We start from the raw sequence: 17,940 nt of genomic DNA on the forward strand, positions 1-17,940 counted from the left end.
GAGGCTCAATAAAAGACTGAGACCTGTTCATTGAACTATAGAACGTTCCCCCTCTCCCAAGACATTACCACAAAAATATAGATTCAACACAATCCCAATCAAAATCACAGCAAGTTATTATTTTTTTATTACAATTTTATTTTTAGAGCAGTTTTGTGTCACCGCAAAATTCAAGGAAAGGTACAGATATTTCCCGTATATCACCTGTCCCCACACATTCATAGCCTCCCCATTGTCAACATTCCCCCACCAGAGTGGTACAATCGTTAAAACTGATAAACTTACATTGATGCGTTATAATCACTCGAAGTCCCTATTTTATCTTAGGATTTTTTCCTGGTTTTGTACATGTTACCTGTTTAGACAAATGTATAATGATATGTACCCATCATTATAGTATCGTACGAAGTTATTTACACTACCCTGAAAATCCTGTGTTCTATTTATTCCACCCCCAGCAACGCATGACAGCCACTGATCTTTTTACTGTCTCCATAGTTTTACGTTTTTCTGAATGTCACATGCTTGGAACCATATAATATACAACCTTTACAGATTGTCTTCTTTCACTTAGTAATATGGATTTAAGTTTCCTCCATATCTTTTCATTGTTTGATAGCTCATTTTTATTTAGCACTGAACAATATTCTATTGTCGGGATGTACCACAGTTTATATATCCATTCATTCACCTATTGAAGCACATCTTAGTGGCTTCCAAGTTTTGACAGTTTTGAATACAGCTGCCATAAGCATCTATGTACAGGTTTTGTGTAGACATAAATTTTCAATTCCTTTGATAAATACCAATGAGTGGGATGGCTGGATCTTATGGTAAGAGTATGTTTAGTTTTGTAAGAAAAGTTATTTTTCAAATAACAACAAACCTATTCTAAAATTCATATGAAGAGACAAAGAACCAGAATAGCCAACACAGTATTGAAGAAGAACAAAGTCTGACTGGCATTACTCTACTTCCAGTATTAAGATAAAGTTGTAGTAATCAATACAGTGTGGTTGGTATTGGCAAAAGAAAATATAAAGAGACGGATGGAACAAAATAGAAAATCCAGAAATAGTCCCACATAAATATAGTCAACTCATCTTTGACAAAGGGACAAAGGCAATAAATTGGAGAAAAAATAATCTGTTCAACAAATGGTGCTGGTAAGATTGAACATGCCCATTCAAAGAAAAAAAAAAAATGTCTCAAGACATGGATTCATTTTGTACCTTCTTCACAAAAATTAACTCACAATGGATCATAGACCTAAATGTGGAGGAGTTTGGGTATCTGTGGCGGCTGTTTTGCTGTGAAACTAGAACTTCTCTAAAAAATAAAGTCTATTATGGTTACCAAGGGATAAGGAGGGATAAATTGGGAGTTGGGGACTGACATATACACACTACTATATATAAAAGAGATAACTAATAAGAATCTGCTGTATAGCACAGGCAGCACTACTCAGTACTCTGTAATGGCCTATATGAGAAAAGAATCTAAAAAAGAGTAGATATATGTATAACTGATTCACTTTGCTGTACACCTGAAACTAACACAACATCATAAATCAAGAATACTCCAATAAAAATTAAAAAAAATAAAGTCTATTTATAAAAACAGTCTGTACCAACACCATAAATGTAGTTATTTGAAGTATGAAAGTGTATTATTTGCATTTTGCATTGTTTACTTTGTCACAGGAATTTTCTTAGATTTGGGGCTAATTACTGATGCTGAGGTCATGATTCATCTAGAGTTTTGTCCTATAAAAACCTGTACATATTACAGAAGAGTCTTGTGGGAAGGGAGAAATATCAGGAACTAAATCACTTCAATTCATCCTGACATTCCTCATTTCAAACTGGCAACACGTCAGCTCTGTCCCTAATTCTGAGCCATTTGCTGGCAGTCAGGACTTTTTCCACTCATGTAAACCCTGTAAGAAAGAAAGTAAGAGACATTTCCTTATGCCTATGTATATGCATCTTATGCATTCATATTCATAAAATTTAAGTATGACTATTTTTTAAACTGCAGATATCTAGTTTCAACAGTGTTTGGAAGATAGCTTTATAAATGTGAGAGTATTTACTTGGAGGTCATGTCTAGAGCAGACTAACTTTAAGATTTTTTTTTTTTTTTTTGGTAACAATACCAAATCAACACCAGAAAAATATCCTAAGCACAGGAGGCACTTTAACTCAATTATCTGTATGAATCTATCTAATATATTTTTAGTCATCATAGCTGTTGTATTTGGCATTTTTATTCTTCAATGTCACTTCTCATTAATGCACTGGTTCTATTACTGTCATTTGAAGACTTTTCTGTTGTCATTTTACTTCATTAACTGATTATTTTCTAATTGCTATTTTATTCCCCTGTTTGATTCATCAGCTTTTAATGTTCCACTTAATCGACTTCTTTGTCTACATGATGTGAGAGAAAATGTGGCTGAATTAATCATTTAGCCTCTGAAGACTGATATAGTGAGAGCTTACTTTGATTGTTCCATTTTCTAGATAGAAAAACTAAGGAAATATATCTGCAGTCTATTCAAACACCTCCTATTAAAAATATTCTTACTCCTCGCCTTTTCCAATCTCTTTTAAAAGTCAAGTAGCTACAAGGACACTTATATGTACAATACATCTTGCTGATTTTAAAATATATATCTTTCATTTTTTTCTATAATATTTCCCATGACAGGATATTAAATCATAACTTGAATTGTGTTTTATACAAATTAAAAAAAAATTTTAAACTAACACAACATTGTAAATCAACTATACCTCAATTAAAAAAAAAAATGTTTAAATCAGAAACTGTGGATCAAAGAAATTGGTGATTAAAGAGAGTGTGTTGAGGCCTTTATCAATCAACTAAGGGTTACCAAATAGGAATTTTTAGGAAAATTAGAATAATAATCATAAAAATTCTAAAGTTCAATTTATTTTCCTGTTGAACATTTTCTTATTACAGTTCATACTGAGAAGGAATTTCATGCAACAAAGAAGTAATAGAGTTGAAATTCAAAGCAAGTTGTGCCAAACACAAAGACCTGAGCTCTACATAGTCTCATGTAATGAATGTGTGTGCTCTGAAGTCAGGTCATGTATATGGTGTTGGTAAAAGAGAAAGGCTGTTACCCTTCACTCCATTACGGTCATCTCTGACACACTCATTGGCAAAACCCTAGGAGATTCCAAAGCTTTTTGTTTTTTGGCCAAGCACGAGGCATGGGGATCCTAGTCAAAGTTAGGAGTCTACTGCATAGGGTACAAACTCTTAGGCAGAGCATGTATGACTTGTCTTGGGTTCTCACCACTTCCTTGGAAGACTACACAGCTCCAATTATCACATGATCCGCAAAACTATCTCCCCTATAAAAAGAGGGTTAAGTATTACCTCTTAACCTCAAAAGCTTTCCCTCCCTCCTCTTCCTGTTGAAGACATGTCTGCAATTAGCTTGGGCTTCTAAATGCCTGAGGCAACGCATCAGAAAAAGGGAAGGATAGACAGTTTGATTCAGTTTAAGCCAAAGAAAGAAAAATACTGTGATAAATTCTAATTATTCAATAAATGATTCTCTCATTTAAGAAAACAAGTAATTACCATACAGTGTTATACATGCTGTAGTGTTATACAACAAGCACAAAAATCTTGAGATCAATTTATTTGGGGAGTGGACAACATGGCATTTATGCTGGAATTTTTAATTTTTTTATTTTTTTGGCAGTGCAGTGCAGCTTGTGGGCTCTTAGTTCCCTGACCAGTGATTGAACCCCGGCCCTTGGCAGGGAAAGCACAGAGTGCTAACCACAGGACCGCCAGGGAATTCCCTGGAATTTTTTTTTTTTTTCAACAATTTTTTAGAGTAGTTTAAGGTTCACAGCATAATTGAGGAAAGGTACAGAGATTTTTCATATATTCCCAACACTCACACATACATATCCTCCCCCAAACTGTATTTTTAACAATAAGTAGGAATATATCTAGGCAAAAAATGAGAAGCTACGCTCCTGAGAAAAAAAACCTGTAAAAGACATGGGAAGTAGGACCTGTGACACATTGCAAAGGCTCTCATTAGCTAAGCCAAAGAGATCTGAAAATGAGCAGTAGGAAGGTGGGCAGGGAGATTGACAGCAGCCACAGGGTCATGAATGATCTTATCATGCACAGATGTTTAGAATCATGTTTGGGCATTACTTTGTTCCAATACATCAAAATATCTGAATGATTTTGATGATCATGAACATTTTATTTTTTTTCAATTTAGTAACTCTGAGATGGCTGATTTTCAGGAAATATATGCTAGGAATAACGCTAGGCAAATTCAGGTATTTTAATGTTGGATAACTATGCCCTTAACCTAAGAACACACAATCCGATAAATTGAAAGAGGAGGGATAAGAAAACAGCTCAATATAGCACAGATCAGAATATAATTTAGTCATGATTTTCAGACTAACTTTTGGAAACAGATGCTTTGGAGTATTTTTGTTTGTTTTTTGCAATACCAAGTTGATTATAACCCTTAAAGTCTGAGGCTTAAACAGAATATAAACAAATTAGAACCCTAAGTTGAAAGGAGGAGATTTTGATGAAGACAATCATTATTTATCTGTTTCTCAGAGAAATAATTTGATATCTCTTCAAAAAGCATTTTACTGTTGCTTAGCTAGTTAAAGAAGTGCTAAAAGAGACAACTACAAAATTATGCTGAATGTTTTTTCTCATACATCAGAATCAAGTTTTGTCCACCATCGATTATTCAGGAAATAAAACAAAGTTCATTGCCACAGTTAGAGCAATAAGAAATAACTTTTGTTACATAGAGCGTTCAATAACCTTCCTGATAAAGGTCATCTTCCCATTCTGGATCCTTTTCTGTACTGACTCAACAGGAAAAGAAAACAATTACTCAGACAGTAAAATTTCAATAAAGAATTCCAAAACTTTATTAGGTCCTTAAGAATGTCTTTCAAGTTCAAGCCCAGACTACCCGTCTCACTACTGTCGCTCTAATAAAGGCATCCATTACCTCACATGTTGATTGTTGTAACAGTCTTCCAGGTTTTGCTTCAGTGACTGGCCCTCCAAACTCTAAAATATCTTTCAAACTAGTTTTAAGATAATATTCATTAAATATCATACTGAAAACATTATTTGCTTATGTTCAAGAATCAAAAATGGATTCTTTATTTGAAGTAAAATGTAGTGTCAAGTTTGAAAGACTTTTGTATTCATGTCCCATCCAAATTTATTCTTTTTATTCTCCAGAATAAGTTCATGTTCCATCCAGGATACACAATGTTTGCTATCACTATACTATGGAGGGAATGTTTTTATCCCCCCACAAATTCATATGTTATAATCCTAAACCGCAATGTGGTGGTGTTTAAAGTTGGGGCCTTTGGAGGTGATTAGGTCCTGAGGGTGGAGCCCTCATGAACAGGGTTAGTGCCCTTATCAGAAGAGATTCAAGAGCTTGCTCTAGTCCTCTGATCTCAGCCATGTGAGGATACAATGAGAAGACTGCCAGCTGCCAATCAAGAAGTGGTCTCTCACCAGATACCAATTGACCAGTGCCTTGATCTTGGACTTCCCAGTCTCCTGAACTGTAGCAAATGAATTTTCTATTTTTTAAGCCATCCAGTCTATGGTAATTTGTTATAGTACCCTGGAGTAAGAAACAATACCATATATTTATTTACTGCATCAATTTGCTTATAATTTTTGCTAGCAAAGAATGCCTTTATTCTTCTTCTCCTGTGAAATTTTATCTACTTGCATGTCTCACATCCTGTACTGTTCTCTTAACCCAAAGCAAACAGGTCTAAGTCTTTGCTTAATCAGCATACATTTATATTTAAAAGTTGGTTTTTTTTTAAAGTTTATATTTCTTAAATTCCTTGAAAGTAACATATGTTTTAATACTTTGTAATTCTCCATAGTGACTACCAAGGTCCTTAGCTTATAGAAAGTAGTCCACCCTCTCCCAATCTCCCATTCCCTCACTGTTCTACTTAGTCTCAGAAGATAAATTTAGATCTTAATTCAGGAAAATGAAGAAGATACAAGAAGACATTTCTCTCATCTGTCTACTACAAAATACACAAATCTACTAAAAAGGAGCTGACTCATTTAAGGCCAATAACTTATGCTATGGTTCTCATCCACATATGCTAAGACTATCATCCACACATCTTCTCAGCTATGAATGATTACATTTCTTCTTTAATATTAATATTTTCCACAACTAAATACCTCTCCTCAGCCTAAAATAAAATGTCTTTTTCCACACCATTTGGTTCTGACCCATGCTGCTTTTTCTCTTCTCTAGTCTTTGGTTTCAATTAGCATCTGTGTACTATTTCTGAAAATATCCTTAGCCAGGCTTCTTTTTCTGAGCATCAGACAACTTATCCAATGGCTTATTAAAGTAATCAACAGTTGGCTGACTCAGACATGTCAAAACAGATTCATAATTTCCCCCCCAAACCTAGTCCTCTCTCAGAGAATATTAATGTCATCAAGCCAAAAATCTAAAAGTCATCTGTGACAATCTTCTTTTACTTACCCCCTCCACCAAAGAAAGCTAATCATAAAATCTAGTCATTTTTACCTTCTAAATACCATTTAAAGGCATCAGCTTTTGTTCTATAGCCATCCTTTTACTTCTACTAATTTCTTAATAAATTCTATCCTGGCTTTTATTTGCCCCATTTCAATAAAACTATTCACTATTATTGTCATGTTTCTAAATGAATGGAAATGTCCTTTCTTATCTTACCTGTCCTTATAGCAGATTCAGTAACTCTCTTCTTTGATATCCACTCCTTTAGAAATACTCTCCTTTATCAGATGGCATGGCATATCTACCTTCCATTCATTCTTCTTCTATCCTGTTCTCTGGCTCATCAATCTTAATTGGATGATTAAATATTTGAGTTTCACAAGGTTACATTATAGTCCCTCTTCTTTCTCTTAAAAGGTGACTTTATTAATGCTTGAGCCTTCCATCTTTGCATACATATGTGCTATCTTAACCTACTTTTATTAAGAAAAGCTTTTCCCAAACCTTCCTGTTGATGTTGTCTTTTATTAATGTTCTCATATTCCATGTAACTTTCCTTCATTGCCCTTATCACTGGCCTAGTTTCATACATAACTATGTGATTCTTCTTTCAATTTATTTCCCTGCCATTAGACCCCTGGCTATGAGAGCTACAATTATAACATTTATTTTATTTTTCTTACTTGTAATATGCAGATATTTAATAAATCTATGTTGAATTAATGAATTATTAAAATAATTACTTAAATATTACACATTTAGTGGCATCATCTTGAGAACAGGAGTTAAATATACCAAGAAGCAGATTAACGATTTCACCCTAAACCTTGTCTTCTCCCAACTTTTCCTCACTCAGTGAATGTTATCAACCATCAAGCCAGAAAGGACTATTTTATTATTTTTATCATATCTATAGAATTATCCAGTAGAATTATTTAACAGTATATTAGTCATAGTACTCCAGAGAAACACACCCACTAGAAGATATATGTATGTATATGCACATGCACAGAGAGAGAGAGAGAGAGAGAAATCCAGTCTGCTGTCTGCAAGCTGGAGACCCAGGAAAAATAGTGGTATAATTCATTCCAAGTCTGAAGGCCTGAGAAACGAAGGAGTTAATACTGTAAATCCCAGTCTAACGGCAGAAGAAGATGAAATGTTCCAGCTCACTTAGCCTTTTTTTAAATTCAGATTATCAATGAGTTGGATGAAGCTTACCCACACTGAGGAGGGCAATCTTATATTTATATTCTATACGAGAATATGTCCTATACTTGTTTATGATCAAATATCATATATTTTTATTTCAAAGCAATTTCCATCTGTTAAAGCATTTAGCCTCTGGAAATTTTTTTTTTTTTTGGAAATTTTAATGAATCATATATCACATGAACATTATAAATATGTATATTTTATACAGAAGTAAATTAATTTCTATTTGAAGCTAAAAGAGTTATGCATTTGAGCTTTTATTTCCAATGACACAACTTTTTTTTTTCCTTTTCTTTCACCCTAAAGTTTCACTGTGTTAAATATGTTTTTGTTTAAGTCATGCGATGTCATAGCATAAGGCAACACAGGACTGATATCAACAAAGGGATACTTTTTCAGCCATTCAGAAGAACAGCAACAAAAAGCCCCATATAATTTAGTTCCTTTTGAAATACAGTCATTCAAAGTGAAAGCATGAATCAAGATATTACTCTTTACATAGTAAAGTAAAATATAGTTTAAAAAAATATGTGGCTACTTTTTAAATCAAGTTTTGTTCTTTTTTTTAACATCTTTATTGGAGTATAATTGTTTTACAATGGTGTGTTAGTTTCTGCTTTATATCAAAGTGAATCAGCTATACATATACGTATATCCCCATATAAATCAAGTTTTGAATTGATAGTTTCTTGTGTCTTACATTGTTGAAAAATCCAATAGTAAAGCATTCAATCACATTTTGAAATGAAATTTAGTATATTATTAAATACTATTATTTAGTTTGATATTTAGGATATTATTCTATGGCTATAACTCTAATTTCCTAAAAATTAAATTTGTTATAATATTACTAATATAATTTGCGAGACAAATGCAACTGAAGTTATAGAGAACTATATGCATAAGGAGCACATACAAGCACATAGACAATATACTTGCCTTTCTTAACATTTTGAAACAGTTTTTCAATGATACCATACAGACTATTATGGGTTGTATTGTGTCCCACCTCCCAAACAATATGTTGAAGCCCTAACCCCAAGTACCTCAGAATGTGCCCTTATTTGGAAATGGAGCCGTTGCAGATGTAATCAGTTAAGATGAGGTCATACTGAAGTAGAGTGAGACTCTAATTCAATATGACTGGTGTCCTTATCAAATAGCCATGTGAAGACACAGAGACACTGGGAGAATGTCATGTAAAGATAGAGGTAGAGATTAGAGTAATGCGTCTACAAGTCAAGGAATGCCAAAGAATGCTGGCTGTCTCCAGAAACTGGGAGAGGGGCATGGAAAAGGTTCTTGCTCAGAGCTCTCAGATGGAGCCAACTCTGCTGACACCTTGATTTCAGACTTCTAGCCTCCAGAACTGAGACTAAATGTCTGTTGTTTTAAGCTAACAGCAGGTAGTACTTTTTATGGCAGCACTAGAGAGTGAATACACTGAGTAAACTAGACTAGCAGCTGTGTGTGTGCATACACACATACACATACACATACATAAACACATAGGTACATGCATGTATGTAGGTAGCTTAGTTCAGCCAAAGTTCTGTTACTTTTTAGCCCTATCTTTAAGACTTAAATTATATTTTTATTTAGAAAACTATATTATTCAGTATGACAAAAACTAACCTAATTGAACTTAACATGCAAAATTTTATTTGTGTGAACATTTGAAATCAGCACAAATTGGAGGTAGGTGAGTTCTACAGGTCTCCTCAATCACAACCTCACTTCTATGTAGAAAAGCAGTGACCATGACACTTGCAAAACGTCTCACCTGTGTCCTTTTAGGGTCTCTGTCTACACCTTAAAAGAAATGTTCCCTCAATGCAATAGGACAAATTATAGGGGTAAGGCCATTTATCATTATAAATCAACAGTAGGCAACCAGAATTCTCCAAATCTGTTATCTGTACATAAGAATACAATCTAATCAACTGTCAAAGATCATTCTAAAGAGTGAAGGATAAAGATCTTGCTGTATGGCTTATATCCTGCTCATCCAATTTGTAGTGTATCTCTATAATATCATAGAAAATCCACATAGCTTAAACACTTCCATAATTAAAAATAATAGTAATTTTAATCATAATCTAATTAACAAATGACTAATTTTAAAGTGAATAGTCCTTCAAAATTCATTATTAAGAAAAAATAAAACCTCTAAACCTTTACCTGTAAGCATTTATTAGTTAGAAGTAAAGATCGCAGAAATGTTGACCAGCTGTTTCTGGAGTGTGGCCTTTTATGTAAATCACAGCTAACAAAACCCAGAGAGTGTTTTCTCAATTACAGACACTAATTTACAGATAAGTTACTGCACACTTGACTTCTGTTTCCAGCTATGGCAGACTAGGTTGTTTGAGGGCAAATCTCCCACCAAAAACAAAAGGAAATATACATCTGTTTGAAGGCATCAGAGTACTAATGAGACAATAAAAACTGGAGGATATAAGATTTTAGACTGGAGAAAAGTGCTAAGAAGAAAATCTTAGAATTAGCTCTGTCTTCCCCCTGAGATATTTTCCATTTTTTAAGTGGCAAACTGGATGTTGAGAAGGTGAGGGAGCTTCCAGCAGTCTCACGAGGCTGGGAGACCACAACTGGAGTCCATAGTCCACCAAGAAGGAGAAACCCTGGCGAACATGTGTTTTTCTGTTGGGAACTGTGAAGGGCTGGCTACTTCTTAGAAGTGAGGGTACAATGGAAATAGATAATCCTGTACAAAGTTTTAAATTCAAGATTAAATGTCTCTACCAGTATGCCTCCCAAGAATATTCTCTCTAGAGCAAGACAGACTCATTCATAGACTCGCGTTTTCAAACACACTATTGTGTTTCTTTCTTTTAAATCTGCCAAAAAGTAGACAAAATAAAATTGACAAAGATGAAGAACTGTCTATCTATCTGTCTATCTAGATCTATCTATCTATCTAGATGTATCTAGATCCATGTGTATATATCTAGATCTATGTGTATATATATGTATGTATATATAATATATATATATAGAGAGAGAGAGAGAGAAAAGGATTCAGATATTTCATAAAACAAAGTTTTCAACTAAATAGTGATTAATATATATATTCAAGGAAATATATAATAATAAATATATATGTATATCTAAAAAAAATCATTAAATGAACAAATTAAAACAGATTATTGTAAAGTGGTAATTTCTGTATAGTTTAGAATCATTGAACATTTAGTACATATGACTTATTTTATATTTTTGTATGAAGTTGTGCTTTCCAATATGGTAGCCATATTTGATATTGAGCATGTGAAATTGCAGCTAGTCTAAATACCATGTGCTGTAAATGTAACATACATAGCAGCTTGCAAAATTTAGTATGAAAAAATAATGTAAAATACCCTATTAATAATTTTTATATTTATTGCATATTAGTATTATAATATTTTATATATTCATTCAATCAAATATATTACTAAATAGTCTCTCTTGTATTTTAAGCTTTCAATTATGGCTACTAGGAAACATTAAATTACATATGTGGCTTGCATTATGTTTTTATTAGCACTGCATAAGGAGTACAAAATTAAAACTTTACAAATTTTTTCCCTTCCTAGAATTAGTAGAAATTCAATATTTGTGTGTTGGAGAAATAATTTTATAGCAAAGATAAGTTTCCCTCTAAATGAAGAAGTATGAAATATAAGAATTTGAAAACATAACTTAATAAGGTGGCATGTTAATATCTGATGTATAAAATATATACTTGTGTTGGTCTTCAAGATGCAAAACATACGATATATATTGAGTAACAGTAAACAAAAAGACTATAACGGCAAAGAAGCATTAAAAAACAGTGGGAGATGAGAAAAAATTGCATTATGAAAGGCCATATGTTCCATGAATATGATTTTTGAAATGGCCTAAAAGGCAGTGTGAATTATAAACAGTTGTTGAGTCAAGACATTTAAATATCTGCATTCCACACTAGATCTAAAGTTGAGATCTGTCAAGTAACTGATAAACATAATTAATTCCACTATTATTTACATTCCATAAAATCATTTTCCAATATTGCTTATCATTATAAAGACAAGTAAATGATGAGTGAGAATCTCTGGGCTCTCACTATTTCCTCTCCAACAAGTGATCTTCATTTAAAGCACTACAGAAGCAATAGTTTGGAGTTATTCATCTGCACTTTTGCTCCTCTAAAATAATGGTCCCTGGAAAATTTTAATTAGTCTGAGATCATAAATCTTTCCAATTCTCCTTGGCATATTTTTATTACTAGAAAAGCCAGTGTATATTATTTACTTCTTTTGTAAACGTGTTAATGCCTATGATGATATGTATTGGTCAAATTAACTCAAAATTTAGAGACCTATTCCTCTAACACAATAATCTTTTCAGTAGCACAGATATGTACAATTTACAACTGTGTAATGGAAGTTAATCTCTAAACACCTCTATTATTATCTCTAACATTATTGTTCTCTAATTAGAGAACAACCTGCATTGTTATTGGTTCAACTGAAGATCAATTTCTCAATCATTGAATTGCATAAAGCCCTGAGAGGGATAATACTTACTATTTCTGTCTTCGATTTGCTAGACGTTTCTGACCTGTCAGTACATCTGATTTAGAATAAATGTTAATGCGGTAGCTTATCTTTAATCTGTGAGGAGATCTGACAGCTGAGATTTTGCGATGATGAGCATCTTTGCCATCTCTGCTCATGGATTTTTGTGAATGCAGCTCATTCTGCAACTTTCCCTTCTATAACCCACTTGCTCCAGTCTCCCGTGGTGGGGGTTAGCTGCTCTCACTGCTGCACGCCTCTTTCTTTCAAATGTCATAAACAAGACATATTCTTTCTCCCTACGTCCATTATTGTAAAGTCAGGGGCGGGAGGGGAGGGTGTCTTTTTGGTTTGCTCTAGAAGCCAATTAATTTTTGCTTTGACAACAAAAACTCAAAGTCCCTGCACCATTGCCATAATGTCAACCTATAAACAACAAAGTAAAAGGTCCAATAAACTAGCAATAGTAACACCAAGAGCAAAAGTTCTTCCTTGCAAAGAATATAAAAATCTCATAAGATACCAGTTTTAGTTGTTGGTTGGCCTTCTTAGGCCTGTGGTAGCCATGAAGGTGTGCCCCTGGATCTTCTTACAGGAAACAGTTTCCCATCCATCTGCGTAGACTTAGCTGAGAGACCCCCAGCATCACTCTCTTCAGAACCCACCTCAGCTTTCGTGTTGGCCCCTGCTATTTCTAGGCATCTTTCAGCCAATGGCAGTGCACAGTCAGGGTACTAATGGCTGTGTATTTCTGTCCAACGTGACTCCTTTAACAGGCAAATTTTGTTTCCAGACTTTGTCCCCTATGCAACCCAGTCTGACGTTTTCTCTATCCAATCCTTTCTGTTCACAGGTATCAGATCTGTTTCACTGTCTGAAGGCCGAGCCTGCTCAATGCTTCCCCTATATATCTTTATACATATGTAATCCTTCAATAAAACTCTTACTCTGTGCTGATCCCAGTTTCCTGGAAGAGTGAGCTGACAGACTGAAAGGGCCAGGACATTTTTCCTCAGTGCCAAATGCCACAGTTGGCATAATTATCAATTATTAAATATAATATCAATTTACTTTCATTTTACATGTAAAAGTTAAACCAGAACTATTTGTCCAAGTACCACTGAATTTTACTAGGATTTATTTTAAAAAGACTAACTTCAAAAATATTTATGACTTGTATCCATATGGTACATCAGTCCTAACTCCTACTTGCTTTTCTTTTAAAATATTTACTATCTTACAAATGGGGCAGCTTGTAAGAATGAGGGAAAGTCCACCAAGAGCTATATAGTCACATTTTCAAAATTTATAAATCTTATTTTTTTTGAGAAATATTGTATGGGACTAGAATTATAGAAAATTGGGGTTTTTTTGTGAATGCTAATTTACGAAATTTAGTGTTACTAAACCCTTATGTAGAGTAAAAGAAGACTTGTATTTACAGTATTATTACAATAATAGGGAAGCATTCAGGAGGCTGCCAGGATGTTAGTAATTTAGAGTGTTATTATTGAAAGTCATAGGAGAAGACACCAAAATTGCAAGCATGAGAAGTCTCCCCAATGTCTCCTTTCTGTGTTCTAGATTTATATTATCGAGCATGGAATTTTATCTTTTATGATCACAGGAAGTGACGGAATTAGGAAAACACTAAATAAAATAGTAACATGGTCAGCATTTTATATATATATGTATATACAGATATATATGTATAAAAATTAAATTTATGTGTTAGAGTGTCTCTCTCCCTACTCCACACCTCCCCTTATAATGTAGCAGCAGGAGAGCAAGAATTTCATTTTTCAATGTATACAAAATTGATAGCAATGCTTGATGCTCAATAGTCATTGAATGAAAGAATAAATGCAATAAAGAATCCAACTAAAAATTTATCTATTGAGAAATTAGTTTCTTTTTAATATTTCAGTAAAATTGTTTTGGTTTACTTGTTTGTTTTTTACTTCAAAGAAAGTTCCAAGGTGATTATATACAGGGAAAATATATTAATTCACTTGCTACCACCATTTGAGGTATACTTCAAAGAAGGAGGACAAATAAGTCAGTTCCATCAGAATTTGAAAATAATAGGAAACTATAAAGTCAGAGAATAAGAGATTTTCAGTAAAACTATGGTCATTTATATTTAAAATTATTCTGTAGTAGTAGTCCTGCCTGGGCTGGGTAGTTTAAGCTTTCCATTGACCTTAATCACAGGCCTCTGTAATATTAAGAGATACTCTATGGGAGCTCCTGTATTCCAGACGTACTCTTCCTTATCTCTGTTGTGACATAGCAGTCCAGTTTCCTCTGAATATTAAGGATCAGTCACCCCGGCCAACACAGTAGCTCTCTTCCTTGCCTATTTAAGAGGCAAAAGGAGTCCAAAATGTCTGGATGACAGTCTCCATGACCAGTTCAATGGAATTAACGGAATCAGTGGAATTAATGTTGTGTTTCCACGTGAAAGCATTCTTTCCTTTGGAAGTAAGATCCCTAGGCCAGTAGAATATTAGGTCATGAGGACAGAAAGGAAAAACTTTGTTAGTGAGTAATAAGAGGTAATGAGGGTGGTGCCTAACACTGACCACAGGCCATGAATCAGTACATAATCACCTGTGTGGTCATTTTTCCTTTCAAGCAAAGTGAATAGCCAGGTGCGTTGCTCAAAGTTCTGCCAGATGGGTGGATTTCCTTCACCACTGTCCTCCAGGGATGTCCCAGAAAGGGGCTGTAGTGCTGAAGCTGTCCACTTTCTGGTGGTGACTGCATATTGTGCAGAACCATCTGTAAACCAGGCTCTACTCTTCTCTTCTTCTGTCAAGTGAACTCCCCATGAGGACATAAGTGCAAGCTGAGAGAAAGCAGGTAGTGTGGCGAGAGAGGGGACCATGAATATTTGGACCACTTCTTCATGTAACTTACTTGAGCCTTTAGGGACTGATTGAGCCTGATCTCATATAGACCACTTCCATTTGATGATGGAGTGCTGCTGTGCATTCCCAACTTTATGGCTTGGTTGGTTAGATAACATTCAGTTCATAATGGGTAGCTCAGGTCACATGTAACTTGGTGACCCATGGTTTAGAGTCCAGTCTCTACCAAGACCCAGTAACAGGTCAAAAGATCTTTCTCAAAAAGAAGGTAGTTATCTGCAGAGGACAGTAGTATTTTGCTCTAGTATTCTAAAGTTCTGCACTGTGATTCACCTAAAGGATTCTGCACAAGGCTTCAAGTGATACTCCAATTTGCCACTGACACTTCAAGCACCATTGGATTTACTGGGTCATATGACCCAAGCGGCAGAGCAGTTTGCAAGGCACCCTGGACCTGTTGCAGAACCTTCTCTTGTTCTGGGATCCACTTAAAAGTAGCACCTTTTCAGGTCACTCAGTAAATGGGCCAAAATAGCAATCAAATGAGGAATATGTTTTCTCAAAAATCCAAAGAGACCCACTAAGTGTTGTGCTTCTGTTTTGGTTGTTGGAGGGTCCAGATGCAATAATTTATCCTTTACCTTATGAGGGATATCTTGATGTGTCCACATACCACTGGACATGTAGAAATTCCACTGAGGTAAAAGGTCCCTGAATTTTTTGTCAGTTTTATTGCCTACCTTTTGACATACAAACAACTAACCAATTAGTCTAGGATAGTTGCTACTTTTTGCTTACTAGGTTCAATCAGCATAATGTCATAAACGTAGTGGACCAGTGTGATATTTCGTAGAAGGGTAAAGTAATCAAGATCTCTGTGAACTAAGTTATGTCATAGAACTGGAGATTGATAAATTCCTGAGGTAGGATGCTGAAGGTCGATTGCTCTCCTTACCAGCAAACTGCTTCTGGTAGTCTTTATTAACAGAGATGGAAAAAAAATATTTTTTCCATCTTAAGAGTTGCATATCAGGTACAAGGGGATATGTTAATTTGCTCTAGTATTGAAACCACGTCTGGTACAGCAGCTGCAATTTGAAGCAACTATCTGGTTAAGCTTATTATTGTAATCCATTCTCATTCTCCAAGATCCATGCCTTCTGCACAGTCCAAATAGGCAAGTTGAATGTGGATGTACTAGGAATAACCAGCTCTGCATCTTTCAAGTCCTTAAATGGAAACTAATCTCTTCAATCCCTCTAGAAATGCAGTAATGCAATTTTCTAGGTAGAGGCAGTTTTAGTGGCTTCTGCTTTACCTTTTCCAATATAATAGCCTTCACTTCACAAGTCAGGGAGCCAGTGTGGGATCTGCCAGTTACTGAATATGTCTATTCTAATTATGCATTCCAGAACTGGGGAAATCAGGGATCCTCTGGATCCACTGTGAGATGGGCCAGAGCTACCATTCCATTGGTGGGGGTGGGGGAGAGAGAGAGAGGGAGAGAGAGAGAGAGATTTTAAGGAATTGGTTCATACAGTTGTGGAGGCTTGGTAAATCCAAAGTAAGCAGGATAGGCTGGCAGGCTGGAGACCCAGGAAAGAGTTGCAGTTCAAGTACAAAGGCAGTCGAATGGCAGAATTCCTTCTTGGTTAGGATGGTCAGTTTTTTTCCTATTAAGACCTTCAACTGATTGGATGAAGCCAATCAGTTTGGTTTTTAATCTTTCTTCTTTTTCGTCTTCCACAGCATGACATGATCTCAGTTTCCACCACCCCCTGTGTTAAGGATAAATTAGCTTCCATGTAGTAATTAATAAACACTGAAATACAAGCAATGGTTCTTTTTCTTGCATAAAAATTCTGATGCAACATCAATATCCAAGCTGCTTTCAGCTTTGGGTTCTGTCTTTTCAACACATGATCTCCATGGTTACCACCAAAGAGGAAGCGAAGAATGGGGAGGCACACTTACCTGTAACTGTTTTAGCCCGTAAGTGTCAAGTGACATTTCTGGTCACAGTCTGTTGGCCAGGACTGGTCACATGAATGGTTCTGCAAGGGGAGCTGGGAAATATGAGGGAGACAGTGAGAATATTCTGGTAACAAAAATGTCACTTTGTTCATCCTCTTCAACCTGCAAACTACCTAGATCCTTCCAAAGGAATACAAATCAGAGTCCCACCCAGTCATTTCATCAGGTAAAATTTCAGGATCTTTGGGAATTAAGTTCCTTTATCCAGTTCAACTTAATGTGGCTTTTCTTCATCTGGAGATCCATGTTCTAAATAAACACCTCCCAAACCCAAGTTTTAATAGTGGAACAGGGATAAGGTAATTACAATAAGCAGTACAATTCAAAGAAAATAAAATAGAAGATACATACTATTCTCTGGTTTATAGTATTTCAGAAATCCCATTGGGTAAACATTGGGAAGTCTCCTATTCCATAGCAGTGGGGAAGTTTCTTGCTAAGCATCTGATTCTCCTACAAGGGAGTACCCTCTTACCTTCTGGTCTCTAGAGCCCTTAGCTCTGCCTTCCAGCAATCTATCCTTATCTCATTATTTTTTTTGCTACTTCTGAACTGAACATTGGGAACTAGGCCCCTCTTTTTAGTTATCTATTGATGCATAATAAAACACTGTAAAACACCTCCCCCACAATTTATTGATACTATTTACAACAGGAAAAAGGCAACAGTCCAG

The 17,940-nt window shown here is 35.0% G+C and overlaps 1 long non-coding RNA gene across 1 annotated transcript in view; it reads right to left on the minus strand.

Annotated features, from left to right (window-relative positions):
• The window catches only part of LOC309660157, a 633,532-nt gene that overhangs the window by 272,000 nt on the left and 343,592 nt on the right, over nucleotides 1-17,940 (minus strand). The gene's annotated exons all lie outside the window — the stretch shown is intronic.

Source organism: Balaenoptera physalus (genome assembly GCF_965194825.1).
Source record: "Balaenoptera physalus genome assembly, chromosome: 4".
NCBI lineage: Eukaryota > Metazoa > Chordata > Mammalia > Artiodactyla > Balaenopteridae > Balaenoptera > Balaenoptera physalus.